At 29.3% G+C, this 26,337-nt stretch overlaps 1 protein-coding gene across 6 annotated transcripts in view; it reads left to right on the top strand.

The window, feature by feature from the left end:
- The window catches only part of Atx-1 (Ataxin 1), a 248,450-nt gene that overhangs the window by 66,418 nt on the left and 155,695 nt on the right, over positions 1-26,337 (top strand). For 5 of the 6 annotated variants that reach the window (XM_014421429.2, XM_014421424.2, XM_067053453.1 and 2 more), the window contains one exon: positions 5,542-5,588. The exons of the other annotated variant lie outside the window; for it this stretch is intronic. The gene's annotated coding sequence lies outside the window, so the exon portion shown is untranslated. The remainder of the gene's footprint in view (positions 1-5,541; positions 5,589-26,337) is intronic. 6 annotated transcript variants of the gene reach the window in all.

Genomic DNA, 26,337 nt, shown 5'->3' with positions numbered 1-26,337 from the left:
GATTATTTCAAATATCAAGTACTTTGTGTTTTTAAAATTCCCTGCATCTAAATACAAAGTATTCTGTTTTTAAGATATATTCTAAATTCAAGTATTCTGTGTTTTTAAATTACAGTCTAAATACAATTATTTTGTGTTTTTAAAATACAGCCTAAATACAAGTATTTTGTGTTTTTAAATGCAGAGTATCTAAATTACAAGTATTTTAAATTTATTTTACATAATACGTATTTTAAATATCAACATGATTTTTTTAATTGATTGATTTTCCATGAATGTAAAAAAAAACTAATTATCTCGAAAACTTAACACAACAAAAAGTCATTTTGTATAAATCGAGCGATTGTAATAATAGAAGTTATATCATCTCAAAATCAATATACATCCATTTTAATTAGTAATTATATAATTATATTTTAAAATTATTAAAAATAAAACGAATCTGGACGAAGAATATAGTGGGCAACCTAGGCTAAGCAATTCCCTACAAGTAGCTATTTTCTTCTTGACGTTATTGCTCGCGATTAGCAGGTCATGGCCAATCCATTTTACCAGGATGTGAGCAGCTTTCATCTTCCAATTCTTGTAGTATTTCACCAGTAAACACTTGTCAAAGTTACCCGGGTCGAAAAAATTCCATTATATATATTATATCTTGAGTTCTTTTTGTTGAGTTTTGTCCCAAAATAATATCCATTATTGCAATTATAGGATAGGACAGTTTCAGAATCTAGCTTTAATATATTTTTTAATTTAACCTAGCATAGTCCTCGACTTTTCCGGTTCACTTAAAAGTAAATGAAAATTTATTACCCGTTTATTTGTTTATTTTTTTAGCACGATAAATAGAAGATGAATTGGTATGTGTGCCAATCCTATTAACTCATTAATTATTATAAATATTGGAGGATGTCTATTGAAAAACACAAACGCCATTTTTTTCGAACTAGGATTACTTTTATTTTATTTTATTTTTTTTTTAATCAATTATAAATATTGCAGTTGATATAGCGACAGTTTCACTGTCCTCCCACTTGAGCATTTAATTACATAACTTAACTTCAATTTATGTCAAAAATATATACATGTTCTATCGTTTTCTTCCTGGATCGAAAGTAAGATGTAATGAGTTTTATTCTAAATCTGTACTCAATAATCAATCAACTTTAATTTATTTTGAGACTCACAGATAAATTAGTCTGATATTAACCGCAATCACTGGTTCAGGACTCATTAAAGTACCAGAAGATAAATAGCTAGGTGTATTTATTTTTTTATGTAATTTATTATTCTTTTCACAAATATGTATATATTAACTGTGGAGATAGTGTAACGGCCCAAATTAAGCAAAATATAGTAAAAATCTAATATACTAAAAGTTATTTGATTTTCAACTCCTATCTATTTCAAAGTTATACCAATAGAAAATTTATAATTATGTATTGGCATAGTATGGCTTTTGGGAGCGTTTCTATTTTTAACTAATATCAATAAAAGATTTTTGATTAAGTATTTCTGATACAGTATAGCATCTGACCCCGTGTCCATTTCTGAGCTGTATACATAGGGAATTTATGATTAAAGCTTTCATAATTTGATCAACGTCCTAAAAATTTGAGATATAAATAAATAATAAATGAAAAGTTGATTAAATTATTGATTTTATTGAGAAAGAGGGAGAAGGGATTAAAACCACCCTTAAGAGGAAATTCCCCATTGGTACTTAACAAAGGATGTTTCGGGGCAATTAGTCAACTTTTTTCTGAGCAACAAAGGAAATATTTAAAAAAATATAGGGAAAATAAATAGTTGTAAACTATTTTTGTTTCACTTTTGACCGCAACCCTGACCATCTTCTTATATATTAAAAAAAACAGATTGGATAATACAAATAGATTGAATGAATGTATGTAAAATATATTTAAAAAAAAAAAAAGTTTTTTTTTACTATTTAAGAGTTTTTGCGTTTTTTCATTCACATTATATACATGTTTATCTTGTCTTTGTGCTCCCGATTAGTCAAGAAAATAGGTATAAATATTCATTAAATTGTTTTTCACCATTTTTATTTAATTTGGATCGCTACCGCGATATACTAAATTATCACGGTCAATTATTCCGTACATAATATATGAAAATAGTTTAAATTAGTATTAAGTGACAAACATCAGACAAGATTTTTCCTAAATCCCCATATTGAATAAAGTACGCCATTACAAATTGATTCCACTCACTAGCAGCTGTATAGTACTACTGCGTACCCGTATGACCCAGATGACACAGACAGTACTGGTGCCGAAGGAGTTAGGCCAATTGAGAGCAACTAGTTAATTGGAGCTGTCGCTAAATAAGTCCTTGGCAGAACTGCTCAGGGCACAGTCTCTTCCTCAACTCCTATCTCTGAATACGCTCAATGATAGATTGCGGGACAGTATCACTGTAGTTTGGATCTTAGGAGTACGGTAAAAGTACTATAAGTCAGAAAATAGCTGAAATATGTAAGGTCGGGGCCATCAAATCGGCCGCCATCTTGAATTGAAATTAATGAAAAAAAATTCCAATCCAAATTCTAAACAAAATGTTTCTAACCTTTAGGAACATTTGTACCAAATTTTAAGAAAATCGAGCAAGACTTTTGGTTATAATCTCAAAACATATAGACAGATGGCAAAATTGAAATAGGGTCTTGCTCGATTGATTATTCTACATGAAAATATTAAACAATAGATATATTACGCTTAAAAAAAATAATAAGAGAAGAGAATGTATAGTAATAAAAAATATATTATTAAAAAAAATATGGTAAGTTGATGACAGGTTATAATCTCCGAATCGTCCGAAAATATAATATGATTTATAGCTTTTAATTCTAACAAATTGAAATAAACGTTTAAAAAAATATTAATATAAATAAATGTGTCGAAATTAATAAGTTATAAATAATTTCTGGTAACTTCTTAGGTAATTAAAACTACCGACGTAATTTTCATTAATATTGTGAAAATCATAACATATCTTTATTTTAAAAACAGGATCATTTCATGTATTGATTGAGTTGAAATATATGTTATGTATGTTGAAATGTATTTAATTAATCTTTCTCAATCTGTTGATTTGAGATGTGCAGTCATTGATATCTTTTTATGTTTTGGAATCTTCTGATAATATTTCTTAACAATGTTTTTTTTCTCGTTAATTAACTTCCTTAATTATTTATTAGTGCTATTTAAATAGTAATATACCATATAGTTTTTATGGGTGATTCCATCACACCGGACTCTACTAACGAGAGGCCGAAAACAGGACGTGCAATGACACATTTTATTTCGTGACGTCAGTAATTAACAACTGCATAAACAGCAATTCATTCAGCAAGCAGATGGACTAATTTACATCTACCAGAACTTTCCGTCTAACTATTATTTTATTTATCAAACGTTATAAACAATGTAAAAAACTATAAACTGTAATGATCAGAGGAATTAGCCATTAATTCATTCTAGTATTCCACGAATAAACAATTGTATTTATTATGCTACTATAAATATGTATTTTTTAATGGTTATCTTCCCAATGACTGATGTAATGTCAACATTGATAACAATGACGTCGATAATGATTTGTTTCTGAAGATTATCAAAGTTCTTCTGATAACGAGTCATCGATATAGTTTTTTTTCGTTTAAGAGATATTTAAAAATTTTAACTAGAACTTTTGCTGTTATCAGTAACTGTAGTTAGGAATTTGACAAATTTAATAGATTTAATTAAAAATATGAATCAGTTTAGTTGTAACTCATAATTTGAAATTTTCATATAAGTAAACAATTCAGTAATAGAATATTGGTATTTTTATTGATCAAGATGCATTTTAATAGATAAAAGAACTCACGAAGTTTTGCTTGTAATATCATAAAATATCTTTTATATTACTCTGAAAAATTAGTTACTAAAATTATTTAATTGTTTTTGAGCATTATGGAACCTTTGTTTCTATGAAAGAAAATATATAATTGAAGTGTCAGCAGCGATACACTTAACTATATAAGAATAATTCTTCTTTATTTATTCTGGAACAACCCCTTTCAGAATAATACTAAAAATCAAATAAAATCAAGTAATTTTCTTTCTCTAAGTTACTGCTTATGTAAAAATGAAAAGAATAGTTTTAAAAAAATGTTCGAAGCGATACATATCACAAAAAATAAAAAGCAAGCAGTAAATTATTACTAAATTGTACAGAGATTACAAGAAAGACCATTAAACCAATAACTCAAAGACATAAACGGAGAAAACATAGAAAGAAAATAGAAAAAAAAATATGCCTGAAGATGGACAGAAGGTCGAAAACTTAAAATAAATATATAATCTATATCAAATATTTTTAAAAAATTTAAATTTATTTCACAAGCCCAGGGGGAAAAAAAAGGTCAAACATAAATATCATTTAACAATTTTAAGTAAATATTAGAAACTTAAATTTGGGCCGTCCGTAGCTCAGATGGTTAGGCCTAGATCTATCGTTCTGAGATCTGCGAGTGACGCCGGTTCGAATCCAGCATGGGACGTTGACTTTTTTCATTAAGTGGCGGTCCCACAAAATTGAAAACTTGACCCCACACTACGGTTAGAGTAGGTCGGTTACCTGTAGATAACTAGGCAAACATCACCTTTGCTGTGGATTGCCTTAATTAAAAAAAACTTCTATTGTAAATACATTGGAAAGAACGTTCATTGTCTAAATGGGTTTGGTAATAATAACATAATATGTTACATAATGAGGATGCAGCCTCTTACCATATCCTAAAACAACAGGCTCCTTCAATCTGATACTTCAACAACACCAGAAACTGTTTTCGTTGTCGGACGGACGGACAACCGGACAACGGAACAAGCTGAAGGAAGACTAATTTATTTTCCTTTACAACATTTTATTTTGTAGTCTTAAAGTTAATGTCAATTTTTTTTTTATCAATAATTAAAGACTCAGTTCACTTAATTCTGTCTATTATTGGTTGTTTCTTGAATAGTATTATTTTAAGCGTTGGGGCTTTAAGAATTTAGCTTCAAACTTTTAAGCTTCCTCCTCCACTCCCAAAAGAATAGAGTGGATTCCAGATCACTCAGTGTGATTTCTCAACGCTAATGTATTTTGCTTTTTAATATAATAAAATATATTTCAATAACTGAATTTAGAAAACCCTTTTTTAATTTACTAACATTTTGTATAAGGAAGCTATCTCATTATTGTAGCTAACTCAATTTTCGAATAAGAAATTCACATTTTCTTCATTCAAAATTTATTTTTTAATCCAAGATTAAGCAACAAATTATTGTTTCTTTTCCCAGTACTGCATGTTTGACCTTTTCATCGAAAAGGCTTCTTAAATGTTTCCGATAAATTCTATCGGAAAGTTCCATTCATAAATAACTTCTTGATAAAATTTATTGGGTACAAGTATGATCAGCCTTCACAGGCTTAATAATATTTAATGTAAGCACAATTTCGGTACTAACTAGCTTTTATTTATTTTTGTTATAGGAGTGGCTTTTCTTTCACCTATGACAACTACATGTATTTCAAAAAAGGTAATAAAATAAATTATATGCATTACTACATATGAAATGACAACTTGTATTTTGTATTTTTTGAAGAATAAATAAAATTTACTTATATAAATAATAAAGAATAAAATATAATGTTAAATTTCATATATTCATATGTTACAATATTTTATATATTCATTTTTACACTTTGTAAATTAAATTTGATTTATGTATAGTTTAATTTAAATTTATGAGCCATGGTCATACTAAGAAGAAATAATCACCAATCTGTAAATAGCTGTTGAGAATATTTGTATAACTAAACATTTTACCATAGATGATATTTTAACAATAAACGAAATACTTTTTAACTTCTTAGAGATAGGCTCTTTTTATATTTATTTTATTTGATTCCAACTAAATATCAAATAATAGACATGTTGGAATTTTAAGCATTTCAATATAGCTAGTAAAATAACTCATATAGTTAGGCATTCTGTTATTTTTAATAAGTTATTTCGTTTCGCTTCTCACTTTCTGAAATAAACTTAAAACAATCCAGGTCATATCCAATTGCATGGGGAATTGCAAATGGAGGATTACATAAAAAAACAATTCATGAAGTCGCACTCCCAGTTACCGATATTTGAAGGAGCAGAGACCTATAATTTGAGACACCCAACCTCAACTGGAAGATTGAAGCTCAGGCTGCTGTAGGACATCCTGTTATAAATTCTGTAGTTATCAATTCTATTATTGACATAACTTCTATTTTATATATTTTCTCTTCGTCCCTTTTTCAAATTAACTTGTTGGTTTTTTTTTTTCCTTTAGAGAGCAATTGTTTGTTTTATTAAGTCTATGAATGTGGTTTTTTTTGTTAACTTTACTTTTCTCTCTTATCAAGAATTATTATTTTTATCTATTTATTTTATCATAATTTTTTTAAATCTTATTTAGTTAGGGGTGTCTTTTGTATGAGACTATATCCCCTCCCCCTCATAATCAACTGTTAACAAAAAATAAACAAAAAAGTAAAAATGTAACTGTTATATGAACCATGTATGGCGCAACAGGCCGAGATCGTGTATTAAAGTTTAAAAAATCCAGGTCAAATCGTTCAAATTTGAAGATAAATTTCATATTTTGATTTACGACGGATTAAGTTAATGTAAGCATTCCACGCGGTATTCAACTTTTTTTTAATTTCTTATACTATAACAATTTCAATAGCATACATAGTAGATATTGAAATAAAAGTTATTAGATTATTTAACTATTTGGTATGAGTTTTAGATTCGCCAGAAATGCTTTTCCTGATCAAGTGAGATAGAAATTAATTTCTAAAATTATTTGCAGGTGTATTTCCTATGGATTGGGTATTATGCATCGCGGTCCTTTACTGTATAGGGATATCCTTCAAAAACACGTGCCTTCTTAATAGGTTAAATAATCAAACACATTTTAATATCTCCCATATGGTATTTATATATATATACTTATGGTATTTTTGGAAATTAGTACGCGAGAAACAATAACTTTCTGTAAAATTTCTGTTAATATTCTTCAAACTTTTATTCAATGTTAACAAGTATTAGTTTTAACTGCTATTTCCTGATCCTTATTTAAATATTTTTGACCATCTTCAGTATTTAGTAATGCGTTATTGCTGTTTAGATATTAACACTATACAATAACTAAACTTTTTTTTTATCGTCTTGACATATTTTAATTTAATATCGGCTTCTATAGAGTCTTCGTTCTTAGGAAACTTTTTTCATAACGACTGATGGCTCCATTTAAACTGGAATAACGCCATATGAAAGCATATTTTAGGACGTCCATTTTTACGATGACAATATCTCCGAATGGCGAAATGTCAACATTTCTAAAACGACCTTAGGAAAATTTCCCGGAGTGGAATTTAAAAACCTGTATTTGGAGGCGGTTCGCCTACTCAGTGTTGAGTTAGCTAGGCCACGGAATGCGCGCGTAGGTGTCAGTTCTTTTTTGTTTAATTGTTTGCGAAGAGCAGTGAACCTCTTCCCAAGGCTGGTCCTAATCGACATCCAACTGCTACTGGCGGTCAAATGTCATCATTATATTTTATGGAGCACCTATAACGTTGTATCACTGTATCCAATACCACTAGGATGTCTTGTTTTCATTTTTTATTAAATAAAATTATAATAATTTATTATATTCAGTTATAAAAAACACAAAAAACAAAACTAGTGCGGTTCGTTCATCACACAAATTTCACTTACCACTCCATTTAGTTGGGGGTAATCATGATCTTTAGTTTAACATGCTAAAGCGTATTAAATGGAAAAACTCATGTTAAATGAAGAAATATTTCTTTTACCATGTAAAAACGATAGAACATATAACATGGTTGAGAGTTTGTTACCAGCTGAGCTTTGTTTGTTGTCGTGTTAGGTTACTTGTTCGTAGTTTGTGTTTTGATTATATTAGCATTGTTTTTAATAAAAAACTAATAAAGCAATGGCTGGCAATAAGAATAATGTAATGACAGTTGTCAATTAGCTCATCTTGATTCTCTGCCTTACAAGTTAGAAGATCAACTAGAAACTCTGTGGCCAAACATCCACATAACTTTCACTTTTCACTCAATTTAGGCATTTTCTAATAAATTACTTTAGTCAAAACTAAAAATAATGACGTTGAGAAGGAAAGATTATAAAACAAGTTCCTCAGAAAACCCGCTAGGAGCTCTTATGCATTTAACATTTACATGACTTTAAATAGGGCTGCTCAAAATCCTATAACATTTAACCTGGTAAAACATTTTACATTTAACACATCATGAATACCCCTAGTGTTGAAAGTAACCCTTACTCATTTCAAAAGAGATATTTCTTTCTTTATTTCACGATATTTTGTTTCTTAAATCGTTTATTTCCCAACGGTATATCATACATCATTATTACTATTCTTATTTCCAGATATTTATTGACAGTAAAAATGAACAAAATAAAAAGTATTTTAAAAGAATCCATTTTAAAAATTTGGCATTTAAGATGTTATAAACTATTTCGATAAGGATAAGACTTAGCTGATAACAAAGATAATTTAATTTAACATTGATTAAACAAGTTTTATCAAAACCATTAGACCAAAACATTGATTAAAAAAGTTTTATCAAAATCATTAGACCTGATTTTGAGAAACTGGTAAAAATGATGCTTTGTACTTCCAGTAAGTTGAAACAGTTACTGTTACATCAGTTTTATACAACCTTTTATTTTTGAGCTACTATGACTTTAAATCGGATTAGAAATGTTCCACGATTCCAGTATTTAGGATTTCAATATTCAATATTATATATACATAGATAAGGAAAGTGGCCTCCCTGGATATCACGACAATTTTTTTTTCTTTTAATTCCTAATATAATTATATCTCAGAAATGCCTAAGTTAAATTTTTTTAATCGTTCAAGAAAGTATTGCTTTATGTTGTTTTTTTTAATGGAGTATATTTCTTGATGTTTTTTATTGGAGGTATATTGATTGCATATAATACATACAATCACTAAATCTCGTACAATGTCGCTTCACGAAAATATACTTTGGAAGTCTTGCCCAGCTTGTGATGGAACGGTACTTGAGGATTTCTACCATTTTTTGTCAAATAAAAATAACTTAATAAACCTGAAATATAAATCTACCCGAACATAAAATGTTTATTAGGACTAAAAACAACAAATATAAATAGTCGGAAACAAAATAGAGGCAAACTAGAGGTAGTTAAAATTTCACTAGTAAATTATGCATTTATCGAAATTTCACTTATTGCTAATTGAGCCCGAATATTGCTCTCAAATAAAAATTATTTTTTAAAATTTATTTATTTAATATAATTTACATCTGTACAAAATACTAAATACAATAAGTGAATATGTGGAATCTTTCATTTACACTTGAAAATCTTGGGAAGGAACCACCCATTGGTACTTCAAGCATTAATTTAAATTAGAAGGTCCAGTGGCCATCTTCTTTTCAGATGCATCGGAGGATTATCAGGGATTGTTAAGGATGAGAGATTAAGAACTAATGGATTAGGATCGGTAAGGAGTTTGGAATGAAAAGGCACATATCTGTTTTGGGCCAAATCTGCCATGAATGGGATGTTTAGGTCTTCGTGGATGAGTTTATTTGTAACGTAATAAGGAGCATCAAGGATTTTACGTAGGATTTTGGATTGTAAGGATTGGATTTGGGAGGAATCTGATGGTTTGGTGGAGCCCCAGAGTCAATTCCATATGTCCAAATTGGTCTGATTATCGTAGTGTATAATAATTTTTTGTAGCGAATGGGAGTGAAAAAGTTTGTCTCAGGAACTATTAGACGTACAGATGCCTTTTAGTTTAAAGCGTTTGTCAAGTAGGTGTTGTAGCAATCGAAATCTACGACCAGTTTCTTTTCGTTTCAGTCTTGTATGTGGATTCCAAGTAAGTCTCTTGAAATAAAATTATAAATCAGGATAACACTTTTAAACCGACTTTTACAAAATCAATTTTTTTTTTATAAAAGATGAAATAAAAAAAAAAACGATAATATTCCAAATGATTTATTACTCGTAATATACATGTTGATTAAACTTCAGAAATCGTTAAATATATAATAAAACCACAAAACAATAATGAAAGACACAGCAACTATAAAATTAACTAATTATGGTATTTACAGCCTCTGGCTACTGAGGAGCTCAAAGAAGACATACTGTTGAAATAGACAGATGTGTTTCTCATTCCCCTCCAAGCTGTCAGTAGAGTCATAAAAACGCTTTTAGAGTGTACGGGTCAATGGCCAAATCAAAATAAACAATTTCTCTCTTCTTCCCCGTATTTTTGGGGCAATGATGATAAATAAGAGAAGATAAAGCTCAATAATAAACATCTTCAATTACTGTTATTCCCGTCACTAAGAACTGTCCATGTGTACACTTCTATCCAAATATACAATTACCGTACTCTTTTTAGTTAGTTTGTTGAATTAAAAGCATATGTCAGGATATGATTTAGAAGTAATAACTCAAATTCCGTTCGACCTTGTGAGGTTTCGTGTTGTGGAGACACACCTCACGCTTACCCTTTCGAAACAGTTCGGGGACTAATGAAATTCTATAGAGTATATAACAATTTCTCGATTTCAGAAGAATTTGTGGATAAAACATGAAAGTCGATACTAAAATACGTCTAAATAAAATTTCTCAATTTATCATTATTATAATCATAGGGAAAACAAACATTAAATATAAAGATAATATTTAGCAATAGTGGACACGCGCATAAGCATATTGAGGAATTAAAAAATATACAAGCCTTGTAGTAGAAGCTACTACTGTTTTTACAACACACTAAAATACTCTACACTAGTCCTTTAAAGCAAATTTCTTTAAATTCTCCAGCTTAGTAAAAATGCTCAAAATAAATTCTGCTTCCTTTGCAAATCAATGTTGTTGTTTTTTTAATTTTCTGTAGCTTGTGGTAACCCCTTGAATGTACAATAGGTAAAGTTTGTGCAGCTGCGAAAACCTCTAGCGAGATTTGGTTTGTTTGGGATTTCATGATTGTTGATTAATTGGGATTGTTTGGGAGTTGACCGTATAATTTAAAATTATGAAGAAGATGGTCATGGTTGCGGCCAAAAGATAAAAAAAAAAAAAAACGTTTCGCACCACTTTGCTGAAGTTCATCAGGGCTGTAAATAAAGTCACTAAAGCTATCAACTTGAACAGCTGTGAAGCTCTACTAAGTGGGGCGATACGTCGGCAAATAAATAGGATTTCTCCACGGACCCACAAAAGCCTTGTCCAGCTTTTAATGGGATGTCATAATTGAACTCGATACATAACCAAGTTGAATAATATTAGCCCAAATTATTAATATAAAATCCTGATAGTATCCACGCAATTGAATCTTACACTCTTACTTATTCAATAATATTATTAATCTCCTCTAAGTTCCTACTCTCCTATTACAACAAGAAAATTTTCCTGCTAGAATCGGCCTTCGTTAACCCTCCTCCCCACCATTTCCGTTTCATCTGGCAATACGAAATCAATTTACTCCCGTTTTTTTTTTTTTTTTTTTAGTTATTGAACGTCAGTAAAGAAGTTTCACTTCAAGAATCTCAAATGTTACCTTGAATACTGGCTAAAGTTGAAAATTTAAACTCTATCGTGAAGGAAATTACACTAGTATGAATAAATTATTTTCGAGAAATTAATATTCTGAGAAGAAAGCTATTTTGGAACCTTCTTATACCTCAAAGTATTTTTTTAAATTAATGGTGTCCAACTTACACTGTAATAAGCCGTTGAATAGTTTACTTGAAATAACTACCATAGAATGATAAGTTCCACAGTAAAAATTATTTTCGCAGCTTATGAATAGCTGATTGATCGCTGCTACAACCCTCGCTAGACAACTGCCACAGTACATCAGATTGGCGAACACTAACGAGTTTGTTGCCTCCAACAAAAAAACAAGCAGGACTGTTGTTGAAGCCACACGACAGGTGCCCTGCCTTATCTTATTGTCTATTATATGTTTTAACTGATTGATTGCTGGCACTTGACGTCCCTCCAGATCCTATAATCTCAAAAGAAACAGATAAGAATATAATATATCATTGAGGCTTACCGATACCTTGTTTAGGGGCAATGCTTCGGATCGTCTCTAACGCCTCGGTCAAATGATATCTGAAATAAAAATGTCCAATACGGTTTATATTATCTGCCTATGTCTATAGCTCAAAATACAATTAAGGTTGTATTATTGTTTAACAGTTTTATAATAAGGTGGTTATCAATCAATGTACATTCTACATGAGTAGAAGATGGTCGGGGGATCAATAATGTTACACAAAAACTTGTAACCGCACTCCTACCATCTTCTCAGGTTTAAAGAGCTTGTTGTGAAGGTTTTTAAAAGATTTAACGCTGTGCCCTAGTCACGGTCACATAACCTGTGTCAGAAGGGTCCGAAACCATTATCAATTATTTTCAATAAATTTCACAATAACAGATCCTTCATAATTTTTATGTTTAAAATTAACGGATTATTATTTCGAAAACGAGTATTATTAAAAGATTACTTAATAAAATATTAGCTATCTTTATATAAATGGCTTTTTGAATAAATTTTAATTTAATGTTTGTTTTTTTGAAACAAATAAGTTTTCTTGGAATTGGACAATACCGTATAATAGTAACCGTCATGGAAGTTCCGTCGCATGTGTGATAGCTGACATTATAGCTTTAGATTTGTTTTGAAAACATTGATTGCCGTGACAGTATTGTCGCACTGGATATAGCATGGTAGCTGACCGGCCATATCGTAAGCACAGTAGTGTCAAACTAGATATTGCTATGTAGTGTGATTTGCCGTCTCATTCTATGTTACAATTATTAACATACTCATTAAAGTCCTTTCTCTCGATGACATTTTACAGCCACGAAAATAACACTAGCAGCAACTGCCATGGTGTGTAGTATGACAATAGCCACTATCAGGTCTATATAATAATATCTGTCGCAGTAATGAGCCTACTGTCACATCTACAGGCTCTTTCATTAGTCAATAATTTTTTTATTAATCTACAGAATAATTTACATGGATGCCCGCCACCTTGCAGTTAATCTAGATCACATGTACCATAAGTTGGAGAACCCCTGATTTATATCTAATCCTAAAAATTAAAAATTTATTTTCTCTCAGTAATACCTATTGAAGCATGCATATAAATAAACATTGAGACAGTATAGACAGGGTGTTTCTAATCTCTCAAATAAATTTCCCCTTCGCCATTATATTCAAAATTAACATTGTAGATCGGTGAGCCTATAAATATATTTGTTTATGTAAGAGTGTGGTGTAGGAGCGTCGGATAGGAATGGGGGTTGGTATGTTGGCCAACAGCAGTCACAGTTGCACCTGTTCTATATATATTCATTGAGAAGTAGCAGCACATCATGTGATAGTGGGTTATAAATCTTCTCAGTGTGGGTGGTGTGTGTACGATCTACAACAGTTGCTGTTTCCACTGTCTCCCATCTTTATTAGATCCCAGATACCAAGGAAAAAAATAATAAATAACAAAAAAAACTAATATTTGTGTTTTATTTTAATCCGAAAGTGAAATTCATTAATAAAATCAAAAACTCGTAAAAATACAATTATTTTTTAGTTTTAAATTTCATGAATGATACCGATATAATTGTAAACTATATATGGTGCATATACTTCCTTCTCATTTCGTATTCCATATCATTAATATGTTATACAAAAGGAGGAGGAACATAATTACATAATAAAATTTCATATTTGTAATACGTACATATTTGTAGTACGTAATTTGTAATTTTATTGTCGAAGATAGTAAACATAAAATATATACAAAATCTACATAATTGGTACTTTGGCACTGTACTGAATTATGGGGAACTAATCCAAGACTGATAATTTAGTAGAAAAATAGTTAAAAAAATTGTAAATAGATGAGCAGAAATCACTACCTAGGAGTATAGTAAAAATAGTTCGTAATGTCATTAAAACAACATTTTTATAGAATCTATAAACTTAATAAATGATCCTTTTTTTAACGAAATATATAAAATATTTCAAAATGTAAATTTCCCAATAATAATTAAATAAACTTCCTAACTGTATTTTTGTGTTAATTAATACTCTTTCATAAACAATAAACTATTCCTAAATTTTGCTATGATCAATATTTAATCTAATTTATAACAGTGTCTAATTTATCGTTATATGTTTTAATTAAGCCTTCATAATTATTATTTTAATTAATTGAATCTACAGTCTCTAATGATGATATTCGTGACATATATATCAACATTCATTAGTGATGAACTTTCATAAAAAACTATAAATCCGTAAATTAACCGCTAATAATTACCTAATCTGGTACGATTGAGGAAAACTACTAAAAATACCAATTAGATGTTCCCATTCATACAATATAACAAAAAAAATTGTATTTTCACGTTTTGAATGGAATAAAAATTAACATTAAAATTTATTACTAAATACATCATAAAATATTTAAAAAAAAAAAAAATACACTCAACAATTTAAAGTACTTTTGCTAAAAAATTAACACCTATTAAATAAGTCCTGAATTTGGACATCTAATTAAAGGAGTCATGTAAACTTTTTTTAGGAACTGAAATAATTTTTTTGTCAATGCCTACATACCAATAATATTTAATAAAATAATTTTTGAAAAATGGTTCTTTTGGGATTTTGTAAACTATTTGTTTAAGAAGGGTTTTTGTACTGCTACCATGAAATAGAGTTTTGTTTTCCCCCTTTGTTATAAACAGATTTTGTCTAATACATATAAAATTTGTTTGTAATATTTATATCTTAATTGTCGCATTAAGAAAGATGATTGAAGATTTTTTTTTTTAAAATATATATGTATTTTTTCGTCATCACGTCTGCACTGAATGAAACTCAGTGCCTTTAATGTTCAGGTCGTAGAAATAGTTTTATTTTTTTTCTTACTTACTAAACATAATTAATTAATGTAATTTTGTCATGAATTATTTAGAACTTTAGAGTGCCCATTATGTGTTCTAAGTTGTGTTTCATGTCGCATAATTCATATTAAAAAAATGTGGGTTAAATAAAAAACATTTACTTGCGACATGGCTAATATGTCATAGGTTCAAGTACATTAGGTTCCGAATTAATCCTTTTGAACTATAAAATGATGTAATTGCAAAGATGGAACACCTGAGAACTTACGTTCGGTATAAACTGATAAAGGTTCCGAACCCCAAGTGGGCTGGTTAGGGAGCAGCTGCCAAGGAAAATTTGGTTTCTTCCTACGCGACCCAGGAGAACAATTGATCATTTTTACCCTATTTATAATTATTTTAAATAGATAAATATTTACAAAATAATAACAACAGACAAATAATAATTGTCTTTCGTTATTATTATTATAATGCCACTCTTCTTTTTGAAGAAAAAAAAAAATAAGAGCTTAAATAAAAACTGTAAACATTGCCAAAAGGAATTTATTTCCGTTTCAAAAAAAGTAGGTTTATTTTCCAATATTTTTAAAAATTTTACATATCGCTCCTTAGAGAGGAGATGTAATTTAAAAAGTGCCTTTATTTACCTAATCCGTATTATATTATACAAATATACAATAATGGCTTAAATACCGTCTATCAAGAAGATTTTTATGGCTTTTATCAATCCCTAATGGTAATGTTTTTATCAGTAATTATAAGTGAGCTATTATTAAACATTTTCTATAATTCAAACGAAATTACATGTTTTCATGCTTATTTACTATTAGGTACATCAACCTAATAGTAAATTTAAGTTTTTAATATAATAAATGATGCTCGCCGCTCATTTGAGTGATTAATAATTATTTTTTTAACTCTTTATGAGTTACATTATGCATTTGATATTCACATCTAATATTGAAATATTTTGTAAACAGCAATTTACATTTTTTAAATTTTTTATAATCTTATTTACATGCATGAGTAAGGTACATTATAAATTCCTTAGCGAGAACAGCGTTGTTCCAATTCAAAATTAGCAGTTTCTGTGGAAACAACGTTTTGAAGGTTTCATTGTAAAGCGAAAGAAGGAGTTGAAACTAGTTTTTTAAAATTATTTTTAAAGTATCATATTTAAGGTGTAGATTTAATAATTTTGGATTATAATATTTTTTTTTATTATTTATTTATTACTTCTATGCTCCCTGTCGATCAAATTTGTAGACGAAGATATGAAGCTATGTAAGTAAAACGTACTTCCTGAGGATACTTAATTTTTTCAGAAATTTCACGATGTTTAGAGCCAGGACATTCTTCTTATAAAGAATTTGAATTGGGTTTCAAAGCGCTTAAAGAAAAAAATCGATACAATAGCTGAAAACAGAAGAAAAAAAGTACACTTTTCTACTGGTTTTATTTAGGTAATAATATTTAGGAAAATAGGTAAAAAAAATTACATAGATAATCACTAGCACTATCATCATCAATTAATTAATATTTAATCAAGTCTGCCAATTCATTATCCATCAATTAATATTTACTCAACATGGATAAATATTTAGGTATAATTGAATCATTATTTTACTTATGGATGGAAATAATACCTAAATATAAAAATTTAAACTGTTTAATAATATTATAAACCACAGTTTCTTATTCTCATAGTCGATATAAAATATATTTAGTAACCAATATTACCCCACTCAGCAAGACTTGTCTGCCTATTCACTATCAATTAATTAATATTTCCTCAACATGGAGAAACATTTAGGTATAATTGAATCATTATTTTACTTATGGACAAAAATAATACCTAAATATTAAAACATATAAAAATATAACCAATAACAATTTGTTATTAGCACTGTGATACAAAATATCTTAAGCAACCAATACTACGCCACACCCCAAGACCTGTCGGCCAATTTAAGATCACATTAATACGTAGTTATGCAAATCTGTAACATTTGTTATGATGAAGGGGTTCAGGCTTATAGCAACTTGTAATCTGTCTAATTACTTCATTAGACACAATCACTACTGTCCCTAAATGATAGGCTTTCAACCTCAATTTCGTATTTTTAATGGAAAATGTATCTTTCAATATTTTTTTCACAAACAAATTGATTTATAATTTAGATGTAATTTTCACTTTTAGTATTGAACTTAACTGTGCAAGTGGATACTAATAGCATGTCCTAAAATGATTAAAAGATCAGTAATTGCATTTTTGTTTTGTTCAATGATAACAAAAATTATATATAACTACTTTATATAATAGCACATTAGAAAGGTGGGAACAGAGTAATTTTTTAAAAGATTTTTTGTATGTTGGAGCGACAAATATTTCATGATATATTATTTTAAATATTATTAAAAATTCAAGATTATTAATGGAAATTCGATTTTTCTTTTGAAAAGTGAAATTAAATCGGCCACACCCACGAAATGAAGGTTTACGTTGAGGTTAATAGGAATATAATCTAATCTAAAACAGAAGGCAGCCAGTGATTGGCTCGTTCTCTTACCCTACTCATCTGCCACACCACTGGAAGGCACATAACATCCAATTTTGTGGCTTAACGTTTTTTTCTAGTTTACTCCCTCTGTACTCCTTTCTCTAAGACTTTAATAATTAGTCACCTTAAACATTAGAAAGTAAAAATGACAATTTTGTTAATACTTTTTTTTTCAATCTATTTGGTTCAGGCAAAGGAAGACAAATAAGGATACTTCTGTTAGCAAAACAGCCACTTGTACCTAGGGAGTGACATACTTAGCTCTCCTTTAAAAAAAAAAAAAAAAAAAAAAAAAATGAAGCAAAAAATAGAAGGTTAGGTCACGTTCTCGTAGCTTAGTTTTCCTCACAGGAATACAAGACACGCCCCTGGAGTTCAATATGCGGCCTGCCTATTTGGCTTCACTTTTCCTGGTATCTTGTCTCCTCCTTTATACGCCTTCCATCAAGATTCTGTACTCCCCTTCTAACCTCATTATTATTTTATCAATGATACATATAAATAAATTATATAAGAATTCTACACATATAATAAATCTCCTTTTTTTTTTACGAAAAAATTTATTTATTCTATTTTCCATTTTTCAAAACATACAGAGGCTTTTTTCAAAAACTGAATTCAAAATTTATCTTTACTCACGTTGTAGCTTCGCATCCCGATAAATATTAGTTTAAGAAAACTAAATTCAACAATAGATCAGTTATTAATAAAGCCATTTAATTAAAATATGAATTACAGTGTTAGTTTAAACTAACGATGGGGCTTCTGTTATTTAACAGGTGTTATTATTAATGTGCAAACAATTTGTTAAATGCGAATGACGTCATGTGTTATTTGATTTTTTTTTTAAATGATATCTTTCATAACATCTGTTTCATTGCAGCATTAAACCTTTTCATTACGTTTGAAATGACTCCACCATAACAATTTGAGATAGCTGGTATGTTTATCCGCAGTATCAAACCGTAATAAACATTTACCTACCTGTTGATAACGTCACCATTCACTGATTCACGTATTTTACAGATAGGGATGGAATACAACAAACCAGAGTGTCATTTAACAACAGCTATCTTATTACTGGCAGATCAGGTCTGTTACTCAAGAACTAAGACGTTACCTTGACAAGGTGATAGATATATGTGACCCTGGTACAAGGCTGGAGCGACAAGTTGATATGTAACGAACGATTCAGATTGTTCAAATACTGTGTAACCTTTATAACTGGGATCTAAAAGTACCTAAGATTTCTTATCGCTTAAATAGACATTCCATTATACAGTTTATGGAATGCCAATTAGAAGGTTTAAAATTATAGACCTCTTATTTATAATGGATCTTGTCAAGGGAAGTAGAAAATAAAGTGGAAATGTTGATTTAAAAAAATACATATTTAATGTCTATATAAAATGTACTTTTATTTTTAAAAATAATACAAAATGAATAAAAAAAAATCAGTATTTACATTTTGTATTTGAGTGCTGTTGCTTTTAGTTGTTTTTTGGTTGTATATATTAAGATTATCAATATTTGACATCTCAATAGGTTTCTTAATGCTTTTTCTCCATCACGGTTTGACACTCTTTTCAAATTCTGTTCACAACTCTTCTCTTCTTCTATTTTCAGAGAGGAAGAAGAACACTCAGAAACAATGTCGTCGTCAGTGAAGTCTTCTGGTAAATAGTAATTCGTCATCCATAATCATAAAATTCGGCTGCTTGGTATTTTCTTATGATATTAAAACCTCAGATAGTACTGAAAATGAGTGACGTACGGAAGAAATTTGGATGTTTTTGAACGAATGTGTCACAATCTGCCCTTACTTGATAAATTGCCTTACTTGTACGTTTATTGAGCCACAAAATCCCAAACACAGAGGTGAACACCAAACAAATCCCAGAAGTCAAATCTCACTTGTAAAAGCTAAAAAATTCTTAGTAACAAAGGCATTTCAGTGCAAAAGTGTCATTGTAATTATCAGTATTAGAGGTTTTTCATATATCCAGGGTTCACTTAAACTGTTCATAGAAGACATTATCTGGAATCTCCAAATTCATGAGCTTGGGCATATCTTTGCATGCCATTTAATATTGAAAGATGCTTGTACATCAAACATGTTATACAATTGTAAATACATACATGATCGATCGTATTTTACTAAACATGAAGGAGAAGGTCGGGGGTTCAGTGAAAAAGGAACGAAAAATAGTTAACAACTATTTCTTCGTCGACGTTTGTCCCCACTTTGCACAATTTATACACTTGTGCTTTATCATATACAATTTTACTTATTATCACCATTAAATAAAGCACTAATTTTTAAAGTGAGGTTTCTCTATTTCGCTCTAATCGTAGGATTGTCCTGAAACAGTTCTCCTCTAATTATTTAAGATAAACATGAAAAGAAAACGGCCCAGTGAAATGTTTTTTTTTTCTTTATAACTATTATCACAAATCTCTTTTCAGTGAACATTTAAGTTCCAGAATAGTTATATCATGTAAGAGTGATAAGCTAAGGGCTGAAAGCTGCTATTTAGTGAAATAGAAGTTATTTAACTTTCTACCTGTCCCCGAACCAAACCAGCACATCAGTATTGACAAAATCATGAAATTATCAACAATTATTAAATAACTATTAGATAATCTCAAAGTTTAGTTCTGGTACATGCAAATAGAAAAACAATCCTCATTCCCAAAACTACAGTTGCTTCTCACCCACTCATATATTATATATCAGTGAATAATTATGAATATCCAGGGTCTCCTTAACACCCAGCTATACATATAGCATACCTCCTATATGTACGTACCAAATACCCACTAAAATCATTACAGGAGGGTATGAAAAAAAAAGAAAATAATAAAAAAAAAATTATGAATAGTTTATTAATATTATTTAATAGATTATAATTTATTAAACTTAATTGTGCAATAATCAGGGAAAGCATGAATTTAAAGATTATTCTGAAATTTTTGGAATATGGTTTATTGTTACTCCCATTAAAAATCTCAGGCAAGAATAGTTCCCAAAGCTGACACCGTACAGCACTATGAATGCAAGTCATAAGATGTACATTATTCTTTATCTACATTCTTTTTTTTTTTTTTTTTTTTTCATACCCTCCTATAATGATGTTATTGAATATCTGGTACATACATATAGGAGGTATGCTATATGTATATCTGGGTGATGATACCTTTATCTACATTCTCTATTAACTATTAACTTTCTTTTTTTTTAAACAGACAATTATAGCGAGTAGGTAGTAGCGACATGTCACAATCCCACAAGAGGAGATCGTAACACAAAAATAAAGGCAATTCTTCCCCGCCGGACCCACCCCGCTAAGACCCCCGGGGAGCTACGGCCCTATATCACTTTAGAAATATTTTTGCAGCCCTTCACGATAGCCGAGCGATCTAAACCATAACTATTAACAAATTATAACGCTTTCTTAATAATCCAATACTATATTAATTTTAGCAGGAATGAAAATTGGTTTGAAAATCCGCTTATTTATATGTTTTTGATTACTAATTTTAACTTTGTAACCTCTTAGAGTGCTACCAATGGGTAGTTTCTCTACGTGCTGTATCATATCATTATGATCTTACTTCAAATTTGCTTGTTGTATTTTATATACAGTTGTAAATATCAATAAATAAATAAAAAAACTTTGTTACCTCAAAAATGTTTTCTGGAAATTTGAAATGTTGGAACATAAATAGTAAAATTGACCGATTGCCATATTTTCTAAGCCATAGATATTGGAGGAAGTAAAAGTGTCTAGTAGAAATATATTTATTTTTAAGTTTTGACTTCATGTTTTATTTTTAACCTTGGATTCTAGTTCCACCTTATTAATGGTTTCCTTATCGCCGTTTTTATTTTAGAAAAAGCTTTTTTTTTTCATCATTTTTATTTTAGTTTTCTCCTAAGATTATAAAGTTGAATTTTAGTTAAGTATAACCTTCGACGCATTGTGTTAAACTTTGGCCTACGTTTTAATTTACATGAAATAAAGCTAACACCAAGGCTTTTGTAATAAAGTTCAATTAATTTCTTATCTCTGATGATAGGGGAATACCTTATTCATTATGTCCAAGTGGAATGTTAATATATTTAAATATGTACGTAAATTACAAAGGTGTCCTTGCTGGGACTCGGTGCTTACGATCCACCATGGTCCACATCCGCCCACACCTCAAGTAATGACGTAGCTGCGACCTTGTCCAGAGAAAGCACTGCTCTCTCTACAGCTGGTTTGTACCCACCACACCTCAGCCTTTATCAGCTTATCATATCATATCTCTTTCCTACAACTATTGGAATTACAAGCATCCCCCAGGACTATCGTATAGTCTACAGCAGATCGTATCGGAATAATAACCTGGGCTGAAGGAAACAACTAATTGGATATTGCAAACCGATTCGGCGGATATCCGAATGATTTTCAACTCGATTTGGAAATCATAAGGAAAATATTAGCTCTGTTAAGGTTAGGCACATCTCATATTGTCAGGCCTTTTTCGAATATCAAAGTGCATTAAAAAAAAAGAAAACAGAAAGAAAGAAACCAAAAATAGTATCAAATCTAGGATAGCTAATAAATTTGTAGTTACATCACTTTGTGTGTATCGACATACAAAGAGCAGGGAGAAAAATCACTATACGGTGTTTTTAGACTATTCAAAACCCCAATTATGAACCCGACTTCCTCTCTAGAAATCATATATTTTGATTTTATACTGTCACTTATATATGGAATGTATAGTATGGAAAAGTATTTCAAAAACCTAGTTTCTCAAAATGGTTGGTGTTTCTGTGAAAAGCCTAGTTTCACAACGAAAATTGGTACGGAACTGAAATTACGTTTTTAAGGCTAGTATTCACCTAGCATGAGACAGCAAGTTTTTCGTTAAAATCGACTTTCATAGAATCGATATTTCACATTTTTTGGATTTTCTCAAAAACGACTCCAACGGTTTGGATTAAACTCTCTATGTCAAGGTGGAATTTAATGGTTTTTAATATAAAATAGGTATTATCCTCATTGAAATCGTCTGGCAGATCTTAACAATTTTTTAAAAATATTCCTAATTTTGTTTATTTGAAAAAAATAAAGTTATCATTGTAAGCAATATTAATAATGGATAAATACAGAATATTAAAGAATTTTATATATTAATAAGGAAGAAAAATTGAAATATCCTATTCTAACGATGAAAGCCGAGATCGCCCGACCTTTTCCGATTGCATTACGATTTCGTTATTTTTGGTTAAAATGTTGTATAATTGTATTAGTTATTCTTACTTTGAGGAACCCAGAAAAACGGTTTTTTTTGCAACACGAAAATAGACTTTTGTTTCTTAACTTCGCCTTATCTCTTTTTTTTAGATTTTTTTATTTTAGAAACTCACAAAAATAGAGATTACATCAACACGAGTCCGGGCAGCCTACACAAAACATGGAGAAGTGTGTATTGTCGTAATTGAAATTTTTGTGATGTGCGCACCGCACCAGATTTTTAAAACATTTTAATTGTTTAACTGAATTCCATAATCTCTGGTTCAATCTGATGTAATGTGACTGCTTTCACTTTATTTAATGTTTGTGGATGTCCAGTAATAGATCTCTAGTGTGTCCTCTTTCTTAATAAAGTACAAAGTGATACTATAGGTTCTTTAAATTTATTATACTAAAATTAACATAATTTTCTATTTGTTCAATTCATAACGATAACATATAGTCGGGAAGTTCTGAAATAATCTTTCAATTTATAAGCTACTATACCCGTCAACTAAATTATAATAAATAAAAGAATTATTCATGATTAAAATAAAAAAAAGATTTTAATTTAATTAATCGATCAAGTTCGGAATAATAGTAAAATATTGAATCTTTGCTTACCGATACAAATTTTTAAAGTTTAATACTTGTAATTAGATTCGATATTATTAATAGAAATATAATGATGTTTGTGAGTGAGATAGTCACCGAGGTAGTAGATACAATATATATACATATGTAGGTATTGTAAGGCCAAATTCATAAATACATTCGTAATGAACGTTTGCGTAAATTCCTTACGAAATAATAATAAATCTGCAACATTGGCGAACTGGCTATCATAATTACTTTGAGTTTTAAAATCAATTTAAATATTATTATATATCAATATAGAATATCAATAGTAAATTAATTTTGGTCATGATAAAATAATTCATAAAGAGTTATTTAATTATTCTTGGGAATATTAGTAGCTATCCAAGAATCTATCTTTCGATTTCGAACCTGTTTACCAAAAATTCTAGCCCGCCTTGAACGAATCTTATTTTGAATCATACAAACAGACTAGGAACGAGAAAAAAAAAATTCGTCTTGGAAGCGACCCCTTTTCGCGGCCTCAGCCAAGCTGCGGAACAGTTCCAAAGATAATTGGATTAAGATACCAAGAAAGCCGTATCAAAAGTAATCGCCTGATTCATTGTTGTGAAGCATTTTGTTTTTGGACAATAATGTATTGGGCTCAGTTGAGCAGGGGCCAAGAAGTAATAAAAACCTTTGGTACATGTGTTGTGCCAGAATTTTCCCTTTGTTCTATACAATTGAGTGTCGCAAGGGAATGCTAAAATAGTGAGTAAAAGAGGGTGCTGTATTATTAACAATGATCTTTGAAGGTATGGTCTTCTGATTCAGGTCTGCTCCAAATGAATTGTATTTATACCAAATGAACCATCATGATCATTCATTGGGAACTCAATATACTAGTCAGGTTTATATAGAGGTTAAATTTTAAATCTACAGAACGTATGCACATCATCCTCTTTACCTTAACAATAAATCAAGATTTACTTCGATTAACAAAATTTTCAAGAAATAAAAGATAAAAAGAAATAAAAATTGGTGTACTTTATTTTTAAAATCGGTCTGTAAATTATTTTATACAAACATTATTACAATTATAGGTACATGTGTAAATTATTACACATAAAAATTCTAATCGTTTATAGTTTACGAATCACCGTGAGAACGAAAATGTTGATTTAATTATATTACTAACAGCTACAGAAATTATCTGATATAGTTAAATATATCATTTGAATCTCTTAACTTATAAATAAATACATTCTTGTATATATTTTAATTTATTTTTTCTTAAATCTACCTATCTTTCTTGTCACTAATTTTTATAATTTAGTTCTGTGGAGCGATAATTTCGTTTGGAGATATATTTTTATACCATATTAAATATGGTCCATATTTATTTATTCGTTATGCAACAAATCTTTTTTGAAAAAATAGCCTCTTATAGAATGACATTTTCTATGCCTACGTTTATTTAGATTTATACAATTTTTCATTAAGTTTTTATTTAGGATAGAGAAACTTAATTTTAAATACAGAGTTTTAATGGTTTTTTTTTTTTTTTTTTATGGTCTTAACAAAGTTTATATTTTTAATATAAATTCGACTACTGCCAAGTTATGATTTTGTTTTTCAAATTTCTCTTGCATATACAATATCTTTTGTATTAAGAAACACATTAAAAAATACTATTTCAAAATTTAAAATTGAAGTCTCTCCCATGAAAGAATCTTGGCACATAGAGAATGTTCACGGTCATCATATATAATCCGTCTTAAAAATGATTTTTAGAATCTTAAAAAAATCGATACTGAGGCACCTCTGAAATATTTTGATATTTTTCCAAAAGCTTTGGAGTAACAGAGTAATATTTTTTTGGAAAGATATTTATTCTCCAAGAAATTAAAAAAAAAATGTTGAAACATTCTTATATATACACTTATAAAAATCTTATCGTATGTTGTTTGTATATTTATTTTATTTTATTTATATTTTTTCCTTTTTTTTTCTTTATTTATCATTTTAAAGCAAACTTCTGCATTTATTTGATATAATATCATAATTCATCTGGATAAACAACGGAATTATGGAATTGAGCTTTGGTACTTCACTTTAACCATCCAAATCCTTACGTATATCCATATCCTTTCTTAAAATAAAAAATTCTTCGTTACTAATAATCAAAAATCCTTAGTTTTAATAGAGGATATAGGTAATTAGTGATTTTATATAATCTATAATGACTCCAATGTTCATATGTTACCGATCTGGCCCAAGCCAGATATTAAACCTTTCCTAATTTACTACGTACGCATTTCTAATTCTAGATTAATAGTATATTATTTAAAATTTGGTTAAAAATTTGTATTACATAACAATGTTTAAATTTATGTTATAGAGGTAAATATTTAAATAAGACTTGCTCGCAGGCCTACTGCCTTAACTTTATATATTTATTTAAACTATATTTATAGTGTTTAAGTCCTTATATTATTGGATTTAGTTTTCAATAGGCCAGTGGTTGATCAGAAAACCTCTGACACTAAGAGCACTTAGCAAATCCCAATAACCCAAAGAGGTACAAATAAAAAAAAAAAAAAACTTCCAGAACAATAATGAACTCCAGACCCTTCATAAAGGTTGCGATACGAGTTTTCTTCTTATTTCTTGATTTTTTTTTTTGTCAGTGAAGGGAACGGTTGGTTTGATCTTACGACACCACTGATGACTTTTTGGTTCGGATTAATGGAGGTACCAAGGTTATGCTTGAGGACTGTCTTTATCCAACAAATCAAAATCAAACAACAGTCCAATATATATATATATA

The sequence above is a fragment of the Halyomorpha halys genome, unplaced genomic scaffold (assembly GCF_000696795.3).
Source record: "Halyomorpha halys isolate HHAL.00 unplaced genomic scaffold, Hhal_1.1 Scaffold320.1, whole genome shotgun sequence".
NCBI classification, from domain to species: Eukaryota; Metazoa; Arthropoda; class Insecta; order Hemiptera; family Pentatomidae; genus Halyomorpha; species Halyomorpha halys.
This window is presented reverse-complemented; position numbering and strand designations above follow the sequence as displayed.